This window comes from Drosophila eugracilis, unplaced genomic scaffold, assembly GCF_018153835.1.
Source record: "Drosophila eugracilis isolate 14026-0451.02 unplaced genomic scaffold, ASM1815383v1 contig_616, whole genome shotgun sequence".
NCBI lineage: Eukaryota > Metazoa > Arthropoda > Insecta > Diptera > Drosophilidae > Drosophila > Drosophila eugracilis.
The window spans coordinates 1,061,168-1,080,132 of record NW_024573499.1 but is presented as its reverse complement, the minus strand read 5'-3'; positions in this window follow the sequence as shown (position 1 = coordinate 1,080,132).

The window sequence follows — 18,965 nt, the reverse complement described above, 5'->3', positions numbered from 1 at the left end:
AGAATAGAGATCTATGGACTGCTGGCATCTGCAAATTTCCCTCATTTAGTGAATGACTTAATCAAAAAAAAAAGATAACAATACCTTTTCTTTCTCTGCATCCCCTGAATGGATCTAAAAGCCGCGGAGGTACTAAAAATGGGGGACCTGCCCCCGAGATGCAGATGCTCTCTTCTCCGGAGAAACACTGGCCCAGCTTCGTGAATGAGTTTACATTGTCCGACTTTGTTTTCTTTTGTCGTTTGATGTTGTCTTCGTTTTTTTTCTGGCGCTGGGTAAAAGTTTCGAGCGCTGTTCTTCGCAGAAAGTTGGGCTTCTTCTGGCCCTTGTCTTCTACCGGTTTTCGGTTTCTTCTTTGGTCTTCGATCTTCGCGGCCGATTGGCAAGTGCGCCAATTCAGCTAATGGGGTTAAGCCTTGGACAATGCCGCCACAAAGTGACAACCAACAAGAGTCACTTTCCTCCTCGCAAATTGTTTGGCCCGTCAACTAATTACCCAGACAATCGGAGAGAGAAGCGCAGATGAACGGTGGTTATGATCATCGGCGAGGCACGCACCAGCCATTAGCCAGGTTATTCACACCAGACCTAACAGGTACAAGTACGGGTATGAGTACAGGTCCAACTCCGACTCCGACATTGACTGTGACTCCAAGTCCATGTCCAAGTCTCAATCAAAAAGAGGGGCTGGCAAGTATGTGGTTATAATTTTTATGTTTAGGCATGCATGTTAACATTAACATCTCAGTGGGCCGCAATTTCTTTTCTTTCTCGCAAGCCATATACTTTCCATTTTCATGAGCAAGTGCTCCACAAATGGCAGCGAGATAAAACACACATAACATAATAATGAAAACCGAGAAACAGAAACAATGACGGCTACACTCCAAACAAAGAGTGCTTAAGAACTAGGAAGATTGCTATTGTATCTTCTCAAATCAAATTAGATATTTTCAAACTTATCTTAGAACGAGTCATGTTAAAGATACTCTTCTTAAAGGTACTCTCCTTCATTAATAAAGAGTAATTAATAATTTAAGCAATATAATATATTCAATCTCTTCAATACCAAAACTGTTTATATTTTCCAAATATTTTTTGAATTTTTCCAAGTGGACCAACTACCGCAGCAGCCCTGACGTGACGCATGCCATGTCTAACCATATAAATCAAATCGTTCAGCTGATAAATTGTGTCTAAGCTCAACACTTGACTGGCTCCGGCTCCAGCTCCAGCTCCAGTGGATGTTTTGTGGAAACGCCGCTTCACACACACTTACACACTCTGCACACCCATCGACGGATCCGCTGAAGACCCCGGAGTCGGCTCTCTAATAAAAAACAGCCTCTGGCCCAGTTAGCGCCGCACTCCCGATAGCTGCCTCAATCTGCATAAATGCAAATTATGAAAAATGAATCATGTCCAAAGGTTTCAGCGCTGGCACACACGGAAAAGAATTGGGCCTACAGTTAAAAAAAATCTTGAGTTTAAAGCAGAAAGCAGGTGATGTGAAAATGTGAAACTAATATGTCGTATTACCAAGCTATGATTCTTTTACGCGTTCCAAAGACTTACTCATGTTAATCTTTCACTAATTCAAAGTTTATAAAATAGTTCTTTATTCATTATTAATATTTGTAAAATTAAGAAAATACAGAATTACCAATTAAGATTTGAAAATGAATTACAAATTATTACAACTTTGAAAAGCAGTCAAAAGTAAAAAAAAAAAATTGGCAGTTTCTCTGCCTGCAAAAAGCGGAGGCTCGTCTGCAGTAATATTTCATCAGCATCTAGGCCGACAGATGCAATCTTCACTTCAGCCCACTAAGCCGCCAATGGCAGCCATGAAGCTTAATTAACCTCGCGTAATTGCCGAGAGTTGTGTCCCCTGGGATCTTGGATCTCGGCTCTCATTCATATGCAAATGTAAACGGAAAATCATTTACCCCTGGCTCTTAATTTCCCTATTATGATTTCGGAATGGCGCTGGATGATGGGGGAAATGGCGATGGAAATAGCGATGGCTTGTCAACTCAATGCGTGCAAAGTAAAGGTACTTTTCAATTCCAATAAAGATTAATGTCTCTGTATACAGGTCATAAATTATTGTTTAGATCCGACACATACACTCACGTGGATTGAATGACCCACTGGGGAGGGCCCTCTGTTAACCAAGCGAGCTCTATTGGCGGAGCCGAACCTAATCAATTATAGAACCGCCTTAACCTTTCCCCGATATCGGAATGGAATGTCAACATAATAAGGCCAGTGTCCTTGCGAAGGACTCCCTTTTCATTCCCATTCTCATACTCATTTTCATTGTCATTTTCCTTTTCCTGTTGCGGTTGCCTTTGCCGTTTAGTGTCATTTTATTGCTAGTGTTGTTAATGCCAGGGGCGTAGCAAAAAGGGGGTCCTCTGAGTATACTTTTGTAAATTATAGTAGAGTGTGAGTAGAGGTAAAACGGAAAGACACCTTGAGAAAGCCATTTTTAATGACTGTCTCTAAAACTAACATTATATTTTATACCGGAAAAGATACGCCCATAGTAGGAAGTGCCCTCGGCCTTTTGCATGGCTCGTCCATCACCGTGTTATATTAGGGGCAGCAGGCAGCCTAGTGGGATTATGCCCCTTTTCCGGATTTTTATTTTGATAAATTATTTAAACGCACAACTTGTGGCTTTCAGCCGGTTATTGTTGCCGCTGGCCTCATATTTAATGCCAGACTTTGTTGGTTCAGGACTGGATAGTCGGCCTTTAGGCCTATGGGCCAGGATATTCAATCAAATTAGACGGCGAGTGACAGCAAACACAATCATGAGCATGGCCAGTTCGGCTTATTGATCGAGGACAATCAAAGAACTCAACATTTCTGCAGAAATTAATACTCTGCTTTCCCTTTAATTCTCGTGTTTATTCAACTCGTGAAAGTATTTCTGGCATTCTATGCAAATAGATGTGAAATGTTTATTCTAGGAACGTAAGGTATCAGTCTGAAGAAAGGCCATTTATGAAATTACATTTATTTCAATTGCATTTGGGCCAAATTTAATGCCAGAATTGAAGATGGCAGGGCTCGTAAAGTGAGTTAACCTCCAGCTGCCGTCGACACCTCGCATAAAATAAAAATTCAGCAAGTCGATGGTTGAGCTATTTTGGGACGCACACTTTGGCCAGCGGCAATCGACTTTACGGCCGAGTTGTTTTAGCCAAAAAGTTTTGCAGTAACAAGCTTTGCTCGGCCTGCCACATCAAGCATACGCCAAGGTGGCCCGTGCCACCTAAAGGCACAAGGATTTCGGTATTTTCAGAAGCCAAGAGGCGGAGAAGTCGAAGCCCTCTTGCACGCACAGGTGCAAAAACACAGGTGGGACCGTTAACGGTAAACGAGTCAGAGATTCCAGGCAATCAAGTGTGTTAATTGCACCATAATTGGTCAGACAGGCAGTCAATGGCAGCAGCGCCAGCAGCAACAACAAATGCACCGGGTTGCAACAGTCCTGCACTGCGAGAAACTAGTACTTATGATAGGATTTTAACCTCCATTTATTGAAAACTTAAATCCTTTATCCGTTTAAACTTAACATTCTCTAAGAATCAACATAGAATTAAGTCAGTAAGTCCGTCACATTAAAGGGATATTTAACTTAAATATGCTTTAACCTGAACGTGAAAAAGGATCCCTGAACTTCCACAATACTGTAATCTCTTAAGCCTTATTAATTAGCGAACAATTGACTTTTTTCCCCCGTGCAGGTGGGAGGTGTTCACAGTTGCGTGATTAATTCAGTTGCCTTATTGACGGATGCATGCACAAACAGAGGCAGAAACAGAAACAACAGCCGAATCGCAAAGGAAAAAGGACTCATCCACCTTGCAATCGACCCATCTGCCAGGCGGCATAAAGAGCTCAGGTGCTATTGAGCCTGTCTATGGCAAACACAAACACAAACACAAACACAAATGAGAACACAAATCACACACAGACAAACGCTTTGATGCACTTTCACCTCATTTCAAATGCAAATAGCTTTAAACAGGACATTAAGGCGAAAGTTAACCGGGGAAATGGGCCCGGCTTAAGTGTGGAAATGTGGCTGGCAAATATTTAAACCAATTTCGTGTCAAGTTTGCCCAACCACATTTATCTCCTTCGCGGGCTGCGCTTTTCGCTTTCGGGCAAAGGGATCGCTTCAGAATAAATAAATTAAAAAGCGAAAATCCCGAAAATATAAAAGCAAACAACTTGCCAACGGACAGATAGCCAGGTAGGTAGGTAGGTAGCTAGGAATGGAAAAAGGGTTCCTCCAATGCCTGATTAGAGCAGAGACAGGAGATCTGGGGAGCCGGCAGTGCGGAGCCAAGTCAACTCGGAATTTTCAGAGGCTTTTCCGTGCGCCGTATTCGCAACAGTCAATTAAAACTTTTTGTGCTGCTCAACAAACGAAAACGCAAACCACAAACAAAGGCGAAATTAGTGGAGAACGGGGCGAGGTGTCTGCCAGCCGCCCACCACTCGTCCTTGTGGCATCCCTTTCAGGGTCTGAAGAGTGCACTGCGATACTTACTAACTATTATTATATAAATCATTTATAACTATATTATGGTAAACCTGTTCTTTTATAATTAAGATTATAATAATATCATTTAGTAACAGAAGTAAACTGGCAAACTACTTAGCCATATCCTTAATGATTTCTTTACCTTTGTGACTCTACAGTATGAGTAAGGTTAATATTTTTCTTATAAATTATTTTGCAACAATAATACCCTTATTTCTCCCTCTGCAACAGAGTGGGAATGGAGCTGGGAGCTGGGGCTTTTCTCCCCGCTGGCTGCTGGCATGCTTGAGTTGAGTGATTTGATTTGGGGCCGTTCTGTGTGCGCCAATGAATGCGTAAAATGTAAAACTTTTCGCACGCGTATTTTATTTAATTTAAATGCAATTAAATCGTTTAATTTCAAAGCAAAGCACAGACAACTGGCCGAGTTTGGCAGGAGCTAACAGAACCCACAGGAGTTCTTCGACTCCCAAGGACACCTTTTTTGAGTTCGTGGCCTGTCAAACTAGCACACCCATGTCATACATCAAGGGAACATCTACCCGCCGCCACACACAGCACTCACAACACACAGCACATTAGGAATCCGCCTGGTTTTGGATTTCACTGCAATTTACGGGTCAAAGTGAGCCACGCCATTGGATATCCATTCCATCAACGGCGCCCCCAACTGCGGTTCCCAATAATTGAAATACTATATACCATCGAAGTGGTCCACCTCAGCAGGTAGGCAAGGTCACGGCTCGGCTGGCGATAATGTATTGACTTTAAGGCCCCGAAAATCTCTGTGACAAGCTCCTGGCGTCGGGTCGCCCAGAAATTTGCATATTTAATGCCCGGGGAACATTTTTCATATTCATTTTTTATCCATATCTAAAATCAGGCAGGGCAAACAAACTTTTTTTTCCCCAGGAAAAGGCAACAAGCCGAAGTTAAAGTACGCCCACGCCATCGAGTGTCGAACAGCCAATACAAAAACACCCACGACATATTGGATGATGTCTTCATCTTTCGAGGACGAGTGGGCCAGAGTTTCTAGTCAAGTCAATTTTTGGTGCGCCCCTCCAACGAGGTGTGAAATTGAAATTCCTATCCTTGCTGCATACTAAAGGGCCACCACATTTATTATAATTACAAAGGAGCCGGGCACAAAGGCTAACTAGGTTTCATTGAGTCTATATTTAAGAGTAGTAATAATATATGGTTAGTTAGGACAAAGGACAAGGAAGTTGACAGTCGAACAATGAAATTCATACCAATTAAAGACGTCGATATACCATGGCCTCTGGGCAATATAATTGAGTTGAGTATAATTGATATTAACCTGGAGTTGGCCTGGCATTAAGTTGGCTAAACAATATTCCTTTGTAATTTGCATTCGAGGCACTTTGTGATGTGAAATCAATTAAAATTTATTGACTAATGGCCATAAATACCAGCCGTAAAATACACAAATACCGTGCCGTGCCGAAAGGTGAGCCAAATAATGGGCACACAAAGCCATACATATTCATCGCCGTTGTGCGTCTGTGTATTATGCAAATTTCGCAGATTTGCCAAAGCATAAATTAGCGAATATTCTGCGGCTTACAACCGCATAATTGAATTCATAATGGAGTCAATGGCAGAACAAATTAGTTAACAGGGCTGCCAAAGCCACGGAAGTCATAATAGTCTTGCTAAGCGGAAGTTCATTGTGGATCTCCTTTGATATTGAAACTAATTTCGAAACTTCTAAAGGGGAACCCCCGTGCCGAGTCCTTCGAATAAGTATGCAAATCGAGTGAAAAGTGCTCGGAAGTCCCCAGCTGCCCTCCTCATGAATATGCAACAGAGGTTTTCAATAAATGCCCCCGAATGAGTGGCCTCGCAAACAAAAACTGCCCCGAAATTGCCATTATCACGACTTTAAGTCAACACTCCCCCACTTTGCCGCAAAGGCAGCTTCTTTAAGTGGCGATGATACACTCGTTTCTTAAAGAGTGACAGGTGTGCCCCAACAAAATGTCTCCCCAAACAATATTTTTCATTATGAAAATCTATAAAAAATAATAACAATATAACAGGAAGCTGTACTATATCTTAAAAAATGACATAATGCATATTGTATTAATTTTTCATATCAATCGCTAGTACCCATGTGATTTTTCCTGGTGTTTCCATCCGACACCCGGCGCTCCACGAGCACCAACGAAATTAACTTGTGAGTGACTTTTGACATGGCTGCCGCCGCCGATAAGTAGGCAAGACTTCGTCAGCATTCCTGCACAGAATTCCACCCTGGATGTCGGTTGTCGGATGTAGGATGTTGACTGTCGCTGGGAAAGCAATTTACTGGAGCCGGGGCTGGAGCTGGAGCTGGAGAGGAGCCCCTTCGCCGGCACATGCGGGCGAAACACTTACATAACTTTCGGCCGAGGTAGTCAAGAGTCGTCACCTGTCGATGGCGTGACATGTGCAAATCTGTGAACGGTGTTTGACAACTTGTGAAAACAAATACAATTTTCCGGAATGAAGCGGGCGAGGCGGGAGCAACTTTATGCCCAGCTCTTTAAGGCACGAGATGGCAGTACAAGTTCACAGGACTCTCTGCTCTGTGATAAACGAGTTTGCCCTTAAAGGATGAGTGGTTGAAGGAGAAGAGAGAGCCACAGAGGTGCTAAAACTTACTATTTCCTAACTGGAAACAGATTTCCATCTAGCCACATCTCGCTATAAATCAACCAGATCGACAACACTGACCAAGAAAGTGGGAAAAAAGTGTCTGGAGTCGAGGAGTCCATTTGACCAAGGAATGCTGCCCACATTAATAGGCATAAATTCTGTCTGCGGCAATCTCTGAGAGTATATGCCTAACTGGCCGCGAAAAATTACATTAGCAGAACAAGTGGATGGGACAAAAGAAGCCCGGGAGGCGGGAGTGCGGACTGGGGAGTCCTGATTCCGGAGTTGGAGGCGCAGATGTGGCACATTTGAAGCATATTAATTTAATATGGCGCGTCGTCGGCGCCTGGGGCCAAAGTAGAACTCACAACTCTAAGCTCATTTGCCTCCGATTGTGTGAACATTTGCACAATGTGCCACGCCTAAGGCAGCTGGCCGAGATGCTGTTGCTCTAGGCCCAGATAAGGTATCTTACCCATTGCAGACTGGAGTGATTCGGAAGCGGCTTACAGAAGGGTTAAGGCCTGTTAATGAGACAGCCGTTTGTAGTCATCAATTTGGGAACGCCTGTAAAAATACACTTATTAAGGTAATTGCTGGGTACTTTAAGGGATATAACTATGTTGATTTTGCACGTTATTATATTTATTTTATACGTTTGCGTTCGTTTTATGATAGAAGAGGAGGTTTCTTCAAAGAGTTGGTTAATATTTTATTTATAATCTCTGTATTTTTCTGAAGTTCATTAAAAAAGGTGCGATTACCTGGTACGTTCACATCCCATTTCCTTGCGAAGAGTATGATAACTTCATCTTAGGTTCGCCAATGTTTTTTTCCCTCCTGTTGTCCTCGTTGTGCGGCAATTATGTTAAATTATTCCGAGTAGAATTACCATATTGTCGGGATGAAGCCAGGCTGCCGGGGAAGCCTAAGCCCAGGCCAAGTAGGATCGCTACAAAATGGGAACATTTCGAGCCGGGGAAAATATGCTCAAGGACTGAAATTCCCCCAGACGGCAGACTTCATCGCTTTTTTCCATCTACGCCGCTGTGAGATGTGGCGTAATTTGTTCAATATTATCCCTTTAAATTCCTGGCTCCTCTCCCTGGCCGGGAATTCAGCTTGACAGGCAAATTGCTCGGCTCAGTTCGTTATTGAGATGGGGGCGGGATGGCCTCAGACCCGATACTTTTTCTATCCTTTTTTCCGAGATTATGGGCCGGGGTATATGAAATCCGGTTGGCCCACATTCACGCTCAACTTAATTTGGCCATTCCGGGATGGCTGCTTCATTACGGAGCCCAGTAAATAAATATAAACTCTTAATTTTTTCTGTACTTCGATGGCCGAGCTGCTGAGTTGCCGAGAACTTTGTCCACAAGTTTGTGGATATTTTCTTTTAAGAAAGGATATGAACAAACAAAAGCAGCCAAATTATGTGGCTTGGCCAAGAAAAGAGAGAGAGAGGGAGAAGCGCTGACGCCAAAGATTTCCATCTGAGTACGGAGAATTACATAAACTGTAATAAATCTGTCTGTCCGCACGTTGAAGGCGATGATGTCGCTTTAAAGGACATTTTGTAGGTTTAGGAAAATGTGTCACCAGCGGAAGGAAGTCTTTTCCCCGCCCCGGCAGCCAGCTTACGCCCCGTCAGGTTTTACTTATTTTTCCCGGCATTTCGAAGCCCTCGAGGCAAACTCCTCCGTGCGGGTTCTGGGGCACGGACAAGGACAAAGTTTTTATTGCCGGCCAATTGGATCTTGTCTTTCCACCAGGACTACTCCAGGCAGGAGTGCTCACATCCCCAGAGTACTGTCACCATTGTGGTTACAAGTTGTATTTTTATTGAAAAGCTGATTTTTATGGCGCACAAATATTTGTCGGAGCTCTAACGAAACTACCCTTACTTTGAGCCCGGCCAAGGGCCATTCCAAGTCCCTGAATGTTTGCTCGTTTTTTTTGTGTAGCTGCTCCATGGATATGAAAAATTAAATGGGTCGAGTGTTTAGTTAAGTGCACCCAGCAGTTAAATTAAATTATAGTCTAAACAAGGGCTAATAAAAAAGAGAGCCAAAAAGGGTACATTCGGGCTTAACTGATGTTGTAAACAAGCTCCAGCTTGTTTTGGGATTACCTTCGAGCACGAATCTCCTCACCAGATTACATACGCCGCAGACAGGGACTTCCACTCAAGTCGGAGGCGCCACCGGTTCCTCCTTTTCTGCATACAATCTAAGCTCAAATCAAAGTTTTTCGCAACAATAAGTCTAGTGCTAGCAATGTTTTACATACACAGAGGGGCCTTGATAAATGCGATTCTTAATCGATTTTTGGTGGATATTTAAAGTTAGTATTTAAAATAATTTTTATTGAATTTAATTTCCTAGAAGGAAGCTCTTAAGATCTACCCTATTAAAACACTAACCAAAGGAATGGTTTGAGTATATGATAAAGGACGATGTTAAATATTGCATAGCATACTTCACGGCAGCTTGAAATGGTATTGAGTCTTCTCAATGGATTTAGAAGACATTGCTTCTCTAGGCTTCACTGTAGTATTGTTCTCCATTTGTCCCTGGAACTACCATTCCCATTGGCCCGCTGACGAACTGCTTTTCGCATTCCGAAACTTTGCACTTCAATTTGTGAACATGCATGCAAATAACGAGCGCCAGTCTGTAGGTGTCCTTCCTTTCGAGCCAAAACTCCTGGGATTACACTTGAAAATCATGTAGTTTACACAAAGTTTGACTACATCAGATGGTGGTTTTCCAAAAAAGACGGTTATATTTAAAGCGTATATCAGCTTAACTTGCCTCTTGTTAAGCAATTATCTTATTTAAGTAAAAACCATTGTTGTCCAATTAGTTAAATAAAATCATCTTTATGCTGCACAGTGTAGTCCCAGTTGTCGACGGCTCAGGCTGAAGCCAATTCGCATTGATTCGGCGGGCTGGCACATGGTCCTTGGGATGTTGATTAGATGCTTAGCTGGCTGGGTCCTTGATAAATGGCGGCAGTTTAAAGTCGAGTGTGTCTGGCACTTGTATGATTTAAGAGTTCAAAGTTCAACTGCCATGGCCTGGCAGCGGACGTCCAGCGGAGCAACAAGTGAAAGTGCTCTCGGGCCGGATGACAGTTCCGTTGCAGAGCCAGACGCATAATTAACTGGGATTCGGGAATTGAATCGGTCAGGAAAAAGCACCGATTGGTGTCCTACACTTGAAGGAAGCTTTAAGGTTTTCGAATACATTTCGAAATTCATCTATATTTTCTAAAAAATGTTTATTCTTTTCATTTTTAAAGTTAATAAGTTTAAATACAATTTTTATATCTATCCCGGATTTCTCTGTTTCAGAACTCTTTTCTTTTTGAGTGTTATTACTAACCAGCTTTGGAGGACTCGTGCTTTGAAAGAGATGTGGATAAAAGGACTACCTAGATTGCGTTACCTACATATTTCATCGAAGCCCGCGCACACATGCCAGCCAAAAAGTTTGGGCCCAATTCGCTCCAGCTTTGCCTCGGTTCGTAGTTGATTTGCTGCTCTTTCGTGGGTTTTTCTCCTTACGACCAGCTGTCTAATGTAGCCGAAGGAGAACAAAGAAGGCAAAGAAGGCTCTCTGTGCTTTATGGAGATTTAACTTGGCCTAATGAAGCAGTGCCAGAAAAAACGGGCTCCGCCGAGTCGCATATTTTAATAAAGTTTTGGCTTTATGAAACTTATGTTTGCATTTGGTTGGCCATAAATTCTGAGCGGGCGCTCCTGGGCGGTGACTTTGCCAAGTGACACCTGAGCCCAATGAAATTTTATGGCCCGACCTTGGCTGCTGAAGGCAGCCTTCCCTTCTTCAGGATTCGCAACAGAAACTGAAAGTATGCAAAGCATTTCGCAAATTCTTTCTCTCTTTTTTCCACGGACTTGTGGCTGGCTCTTCTGCACCAGAGCAAAGGGTAATTGGGAAAATGTGGCAGCCTAAGTGGAAATTAAAACAACCGAATGTTTCGCATAGCCCGGCTGAAATCCAATTTGAAAGCCTCCTGTGTGCTGACCATTTTGCTGGCCACCGTGGCATTCGCTAATTGCCACGAAACACTCATGCATAAACTGGCCAAAACCGCAGATGCGGCGGGGCTCAGTGGGCGTGTACATTAGGATTTTACGGGGCATGGTCTAGATTGACATGAATTTCCCTCTGCTCGGAGTGGAAATTAATTATGTTAGCTGCGGGAAATCGATGGATTTTCATAACTTATTTGTGTTATTGTATCTGTTATCATGTATCAGAGTTTGACATACAAACTGATTGCAGAAGATGATTCTGGACATCGTAGAAAGTAGACCGTTTCAGTTGACCCTGTTGTGTCCGGCGGTTTTTCCAATTTATCCATCACATTTACCATGACAGCTCCCTGGCCAAATGACGTGCACTTAAAAACAGCGGGATACGCAACAAGATATCCTGGGGAAAACCAGGGTGAGAATGAAAATTAAATTTTCAGCGGCCGTGCAGTCGTGGACAGTCGTGGTCATCAATCAAACCACTTGTCACATGCTGTCGGCAGGCTGGTATTTAGCCAAATATACATTCTGCCAGCATAATGTTGACAAACAAATTATCATTTTCTGGCCGGCCAGGGAAGGACCAGGCAGAGACGTGGAGAAGGCGGGCTTAGCGTTGATTAAATAGGGTCATCAGCAGGGCAAGGCACTGGTAACGAGCGTTCCTCGCAGATAGTTAATGATGCCCAGCTGCTCGGGATATTGGACATTGCAAACTGCGTACACGGTGGCCTTGGTGGTTCTACTCCAACTTCGTCTGCCCACCAAATGAGTCCAGCGTAATCATAATCGTTATGGATGTGTTCAATGGACTGCATGGCGGCCAGAGATAAGGAAAGTTAAACGATCTCCCGGCAAAACTTTATATTTCTCTAAGTAATAGTAATTAAAACAGAAAATATTAAAGAAATTTGTTATGTTTTTTCATGGTTTGTTATTTTTAATTTGATCTGTTTAGGATCTTTTTAGATTAAATTCTATGCAATTTAAACTATCTAATCAGTTCAATAATCACAAAACTTTCAAATAGTGCCACATATAATTTTCTAAGTGAACCTTTTAGCTCTGATTGATGCACGTTTGCTGCAGCTAAGTGGAATGATTGATAGGAATTGGACATTGATGCATTTGTGGCGAGTTATGTTGCGGGGTTTCATCTCCGCCAGCAAATTAAGCACCGCAATCTGGTGCCGGGCAAGCATCTCCGATTCATTGCTTACTTAAGGCATATTTGGCCGTATCAGCAACCAACACCTGCGGCTGCCTGGTGTGAAAGAGGCAAGTCATTTGGCCAAAACCAACAAACAGACGTTTTGCACTGAAAATTATTTTCAGATTTTCAGACAATAATATTTTTAAATGAGAATTGGATGAGATCAACATCCCAGCTTAATACCACTATACTTACTTTTTGTGTTATTGTTCTGATTTTTTGGTGCGAGCTCTGTTTTAAGGGCTAAAAAATCAGGAAACCGATTTTTAACAGAAATTTGCAATATTCTTTTCGGGTTTTTAGCTCTAGCTCGGTCAAAACAAGTCGCACAGCCAAAAGAACGACTTTTTTGTGCTGCTAACGACCAATACTAACCACCCCTATCACTCCTTTTTCGATTTTGGGGAAACCAATTTTGGCCCTAATTTCGCATTTTTGATAAGGGGTACCATCATCAAAATTTTCAAAAATGGGCCAAAACTGAAGTTTCCCCGATTTGAATGCAAATCGATTGGGAATCATTGCAATCAAAATCCGAGCCATACGAGGTATTGCATTCCATATTCGGACTATTTTTGGCTGTGCTATGGCTAAAAAACTGATTTTTTTGCGCCCAAAATCAAGTATACGTCTTTTAACAGCAGTGATTTCAAATTGCCGTTTGCTAGCTCTAACTTTGTCAAAACAAGTCGCACAGCCAAAACAATGACTGTTTTATGCAGCTAACTACCGAAACTTAAGACCCCTATACTTGCTTTTATCATTATTGTTCTGATTTTTTGGTGCGAGCTCTGCTTTAAGGGCTAAAAAATCAGGAAACCGATTTTTAACAGAAATTTGCCATATTAATTTCGAATTTTTAGCTCTAGCTCGGTCAAAACAAGCCACACAGCCAAAAGAACGACTTTTTTGTGCTGCTAACGCACAATACTAACCACCCCTTTCACTCGTTTTTCGATTTTGGGGAAACCAATTTTGGCCCAAATTTCGCATTTTTGATAAGGGGTACCATCATCAAAATTTTCAAAAATGGGCCAAAAATTAAGTTTCCCAGATTTGAATGCAAATCGATTGGGAATCATTGCAATCAAAATCCGAGCCATACGAGGTATTGCATTCCATATTCGGACTATTTTTGGCTGTGCTATGGCTAAAAAACTGATTTTTTTGCGCCCAAAATCAAGTATACGTCTTTTAACAGCAGTGATTTCGGTTTTATTGCCGTTTGCTAGCTCTAACTTTGTCAAAACAAGTCGCACAGCCAAAACAATGACTGTTTTATGCAGCTAACTACCGAAACTTAAGACCCCTATACTTGCTTTTATCATTATTGTTCTGATTTTTTGGTGCGAGCTCTATTTTAAGGGCTAAAAAATCAGGAAACCGATTTTTAACAGAAATTTGCAATATTCTTTTCGGGTTTTTAGCTCTAGCTCGGTCAAAACAAGTCGCACAGCCAAAAGAACGACTTTTTTGTGCTGCTAACGACCAATACTTACCACCCCTATCACTCGTTTTTCGATTTTGGGGAAACCAATTTTGGCCCAAATTTCGCATTTTTGATAAGGGGTACCATCATCAAAATTTTCAAAAATGGGCCAAAATTGAAGTTTCCCCGATTTGAATGCAAATCGATTGGGAATCATTGCAATCAAATTACGAGCCATACGAGGTATTGCATTCCATATTCGGACTATTTTTGGCTGTGCTATGGCTAAAAAACTGATTTTTTTGCGCCCAAAATCAAGTATACGTCTTTTAACAGCAGTGATTTCGGTTTTATTGCCGTTTGCTAGCTCTAACTTTGTCAAAACAAGTCGCACAGCCAAAACAATGACTGTTTTATGCAGCTAACTACCGAAACTTAAGACCCCTATACTTGCTTTTATCATTATTGTTCTGATTTTTTGGTGCGAGCTCTGCTTTAAGGGCTAAAAAATCAGGAAACCGATTTTTAACAGAAATTTGCAATATTATTTTCGGATTTTTAGCTCTAGCTCGGTCAAAACAAGCCACACAGCCAAAAGAACGACTGTTTTGTGCTGCTAACGACCAATACTAACCACCCCTATCACTCGTTTTTCGATTTTGGGGAAACCAATTTTGGCCCAAATTTCGCATTTTTGATAAGGGGTACCATCATCAAAATTTTCAAAAATGGGCCAAAAATTAAGTTTCCCAGATTTGAATGCAAATCGATTGGGAATCATTGCAATCAAAATCCGAGCCATACGAGGTATTGCATTCCATATTCGGACTATTTTTGGCAGTGCTATGGCTAAAAAACTGATTTTTTTGCGCCCAAAATCAAGTATACGTCTTTTAACAGCAGTGATTTCGGTTTTATTGCCGTTTGCTAGCTCTAACTTTGTCAAAACAAGTCGCACAGCCAAAACAATGACTGTTTTATGCAGCTAACTACCGAAACTTAAGACCCCTATACTTGCTTTTATCATTATTGTTCTGATTTTTTGGTGCGAGCTCTGCTTTAAGGGCTAAAAAATCAGGAAACCGATTTTTAACAGAAATTTGCAATATTATTTTCGGGTTTTTAGCTCTAGCTCGGTCAAAACAAGTCGCACAGCCAAAAGAACGACTTTTTTGTGCTGCTAACGACCAATACTTACCACCCCTATCACTCGTTTTTCGATTTTGGGGAAACCAATTTTGGCCCAAATTTCGCATTTTTGATAAGGGGTACCATCATCAAAATGGGCAAAAAATTAAGTTTCCCAGATTTGAAAGCAAATCGATTGGGAATCATTGCAATCAAAATCCGAGCCATACGAGGTATTGCATTCCATATTCGGACTATTTTTGGCTGTACTATGGCTAAAAAACTGATTTTTTTGCGCCCAAAATCAAGTATACGTCTTTTAACAGCAGTGATTTCGGTTTTATTGCCGTTTGCTAGCTCTAACTTTGTCAAAACAAGTCGCACAGCCAAAACAATGACTGTTTTATGCAGCTAACTACCGAAACTTAAGACCCCTATACTTGCTTTTATCATTATTGTTCTGATTTTTTGGTGCGAGCTCTGCTTTAAGGGCTAAAAAATCAGGAAACCGATTTTTAACAGAAATTTGCCATATTAATTTCGAATTTTTAGCTCTAGCTCGGTCAAAACAAGCCACACAGCCAAAAGAACGACTTTTTTGTGCTGCTAACGCACAATACTAACCACCCCTATCACTCGTTTTTCGATTTTGGGGAAACCAATTTTGGCCCAAATTTCGCATTTTTGATAAAAATTTTCAAAAATGGGCCAAAAATGAAGTTTCCCCGATTTGAATGCAAATCGATTGGGAATCATTGCAATCAAAATCCGAGCCATACGAGGTATTGCATTCCATATTCGGACTATTTTTGGCTGTGCTATGGCTAAAAAACTGATTTTTTTGCGCCCAAAATCAAGTATACGTCTTTTAACAGCAGTGATTTCGGTTTTATTGCCGTTTGCTAGCTCTAACTTTGTCAAAACAAGTCGCACAGCCAAAACAATGACTGTTTTATGCAGCTAACTACCGAAACTTAAGACCCCTATACTTGCTTTTATCATTATTGTTCTGATTTTTTGGTGCGAGCTCTATTTTAAGGGCTAAAAAATCAGGAAACCGATTTTTAACAGAAATTTGCAATATTCTTTTCGGGTTTTTAGCTCTAGCTCGGTCAAAACAAGTCGCACAGCCAAAAGAACGACTTTTTTGTGCTGCTAACGACCAATACTTACCACCCCTATCACTCGTTTTTCGATTTTGGGGAAACCAATTTTGGCCCAAATTTCGCATTTTTGATAAGGGGTACCATCATCAAAATTTTCAAAAATGGGCCAAAAATGAAGTTTCCCCGATTTGAATGCAAATCGATTGGGAATCATTGCAATCAAATTACGAGCCATACGAGGTATTGCATTCCATATTCGGACTATTTTTGGCTGTGCTATGGCTAAAAAACTGATTTTTTTGCGCCCAAAATCAAGTATACGTCTTTTAACAGCAGTGATTTCGGTTTTATTGCCGTTTGCTAGCTCTAACTTTGTCAAAACAAGTCGCACAGCCAAAACAATGACTGTTTTATGCAGCTAACTACCGAAACTTAAGACCCCTATACTTGCTTTTATCATTATTGTTCTGATTTTTTGGTGCGAGCTCTGTTTTAAGGGCTAAAAAATCAGGAAACCGATTTTTAACAGAAATTTGCAATATTCTTTTCGGGTTTTTAGCTCTAGCTCGGTCAAAACAAGTCGCACAGCCAAAAGAACGACTTTTTTGTGCTGCTAACGACCAATACTAACCACCCCTATCACTCCTTTTTTCGATTTTGGGGAAACCAATTTTGGCCCAAATTTCGCATTTTTGATAAGGGGTACCATCATCAAAATTTTCAAAAATGGGCCAAAAATTAAGTTTCCCCGATTTGAATGCAAATCGATTGGGAATCATTGCAATCAAAATCCGAGCCATACGAGGTATTGCATTCCATATTCGGACTATTTTTGGCTGTGCTATGGCTAAAAAACTGATTTTTTTGCGCCCAAAATCAAGTATACGTCTTTTAACAGCAGTGATTTCGGTTTTATTGCCGTTTGCTAGCTCTAACTTTGTCAAAACAAGTCGCACAGCCAAAACAATGACTGTTTTGTGCAGCTAACTACCAAATCTTAACACCCCTATACTTGCTTTTATCATTACTGTTCTGATTTTTTCGTGCGAGCTCTGTTTTAAGGGCTAAAAAATCAGAAAATCGATTTTAAACAGAAATATGTAATATTATTTTCGGGTTTTTAGCTCTAGCTCGGTCAAAACAAGTCGCACAGCCAAAAGAATGACTGTTTTGTGCTGCTAACGACCAAAACTTTTCACCCCTATACTTGCTTTTATCATTACTGTTCTGATTTTTTCGTGCGAGCTCTGTTTTAAGGGCTAAAAAATCAGAAAAACGATTTTGATCAGAAATTTGCAATAATATTTTCGGGTTTTTAGCTCTAGCTCGGTCAAAACAAGTCGCACAGCCAAAAGAACGACTGTTTTGTGCTGCTAACGACCAATACTAACCACCCCTATCACTCCTTTTTCGATTTTGGGGAAACCAATTTTGGCCCAAATTTCGCATTTTTGATAAGGGGTACCATCATTAAAATTTTTAAAAATGGGCCAAAAATGAAGTTTCCCCGATTTGAATGCAAATCGATTGGGAATCATTGCAATCAAATTACGAGCCATACGAGGTATTACATTCCTCATTTGGACCATTTTTGGCTGTGCTATGGCTAAATAACTGATTTTTTTGCGCCCAAAATCAAGTATACGTCTTTTAACAGCAGTGATTTCGGTTTTATTGCCATTTCCTAGCTCACAACTTTGTTAAAACAAGTCGCACAGCCAAAACAACGACAGTTTTGTGCTGCTAACGACCAAATCTTTACACCCCTATACTTGCTTTTATCATTACTGTTCTGATTTTTTGGTGCGAGCTCTGTTTTAAGGGCTAAAAAATCAGAAAAACGATTTTAAACAGAAATTTGCAATATTATTTTCGGGTTTTTAGCTCTAGCTCGGTCAAAACAAGTCGCACAGCCAAAGGAAAGACTGTTTTGTGCTGCTAACGACCAATACTAACCACCCCTATCACTCCTTTTTCGATTTTGGGGAAACCAATTTTGGCCCAAATTTCGCATTTTTGATAAGGGGTACCATCATTAAAATTTTTAAAAATGGGCCAAAAATGAAGTTTCCCCGATTTGAATGCAAATCGATTGGGAATCATTGCAATCAAATTACGAGCCATACGAGGTATTACATTCCTCATTTGGACCATTTTTGGCTGTGCTATGGCTAAATAACTGATTTTTTTGCGCCCAAAATCAAGTATACGTCTTTTAACAGCAGTGATTTCGGTTTTATTGCCATTTCCTAGCTCTAACTATGTCAAAACAAGTCGCATAGCTAAAACAATGACTGCTTTGTGCAGCTAACTACCAAAACTTAACACCCCTATACTTGCTTTTATCATTACTGTTCTGATTTTTTGGTGCGAGCTCTGTTTTAAGGGCTAAAAAATCAGAAAAACGATTTTAAACAGAAATTTGCAATATTATTTTCGGGTTTTTAGCTCTAGCTCGGTCAAAACAAGTCGCACAGCCAAAAGAACGACTGTTTTGTGCTGCTAACGACCAATACTAACCACCCCTATCACTCCTTTTTCGATTTTGGGGAAACCAATTTTGGCCCAAATTTCGCATTTTTGAATGCAAATCGATTGGGAATCATTGCAATCAAATTACGAGCCATACGAGGTATTACATTCCTCATTTGGACCATTTTTGGCTGTGCTATGGCTAAATAACTGATTTTTTTGCGCCCAAAATCAAGTATACGTCTTTTAACAGCTGTGATTTCGGTTTTATTGCCGTTTCATAGCTCTAACTATGTCAAAACAAGTCGCAAAAACCACTTACA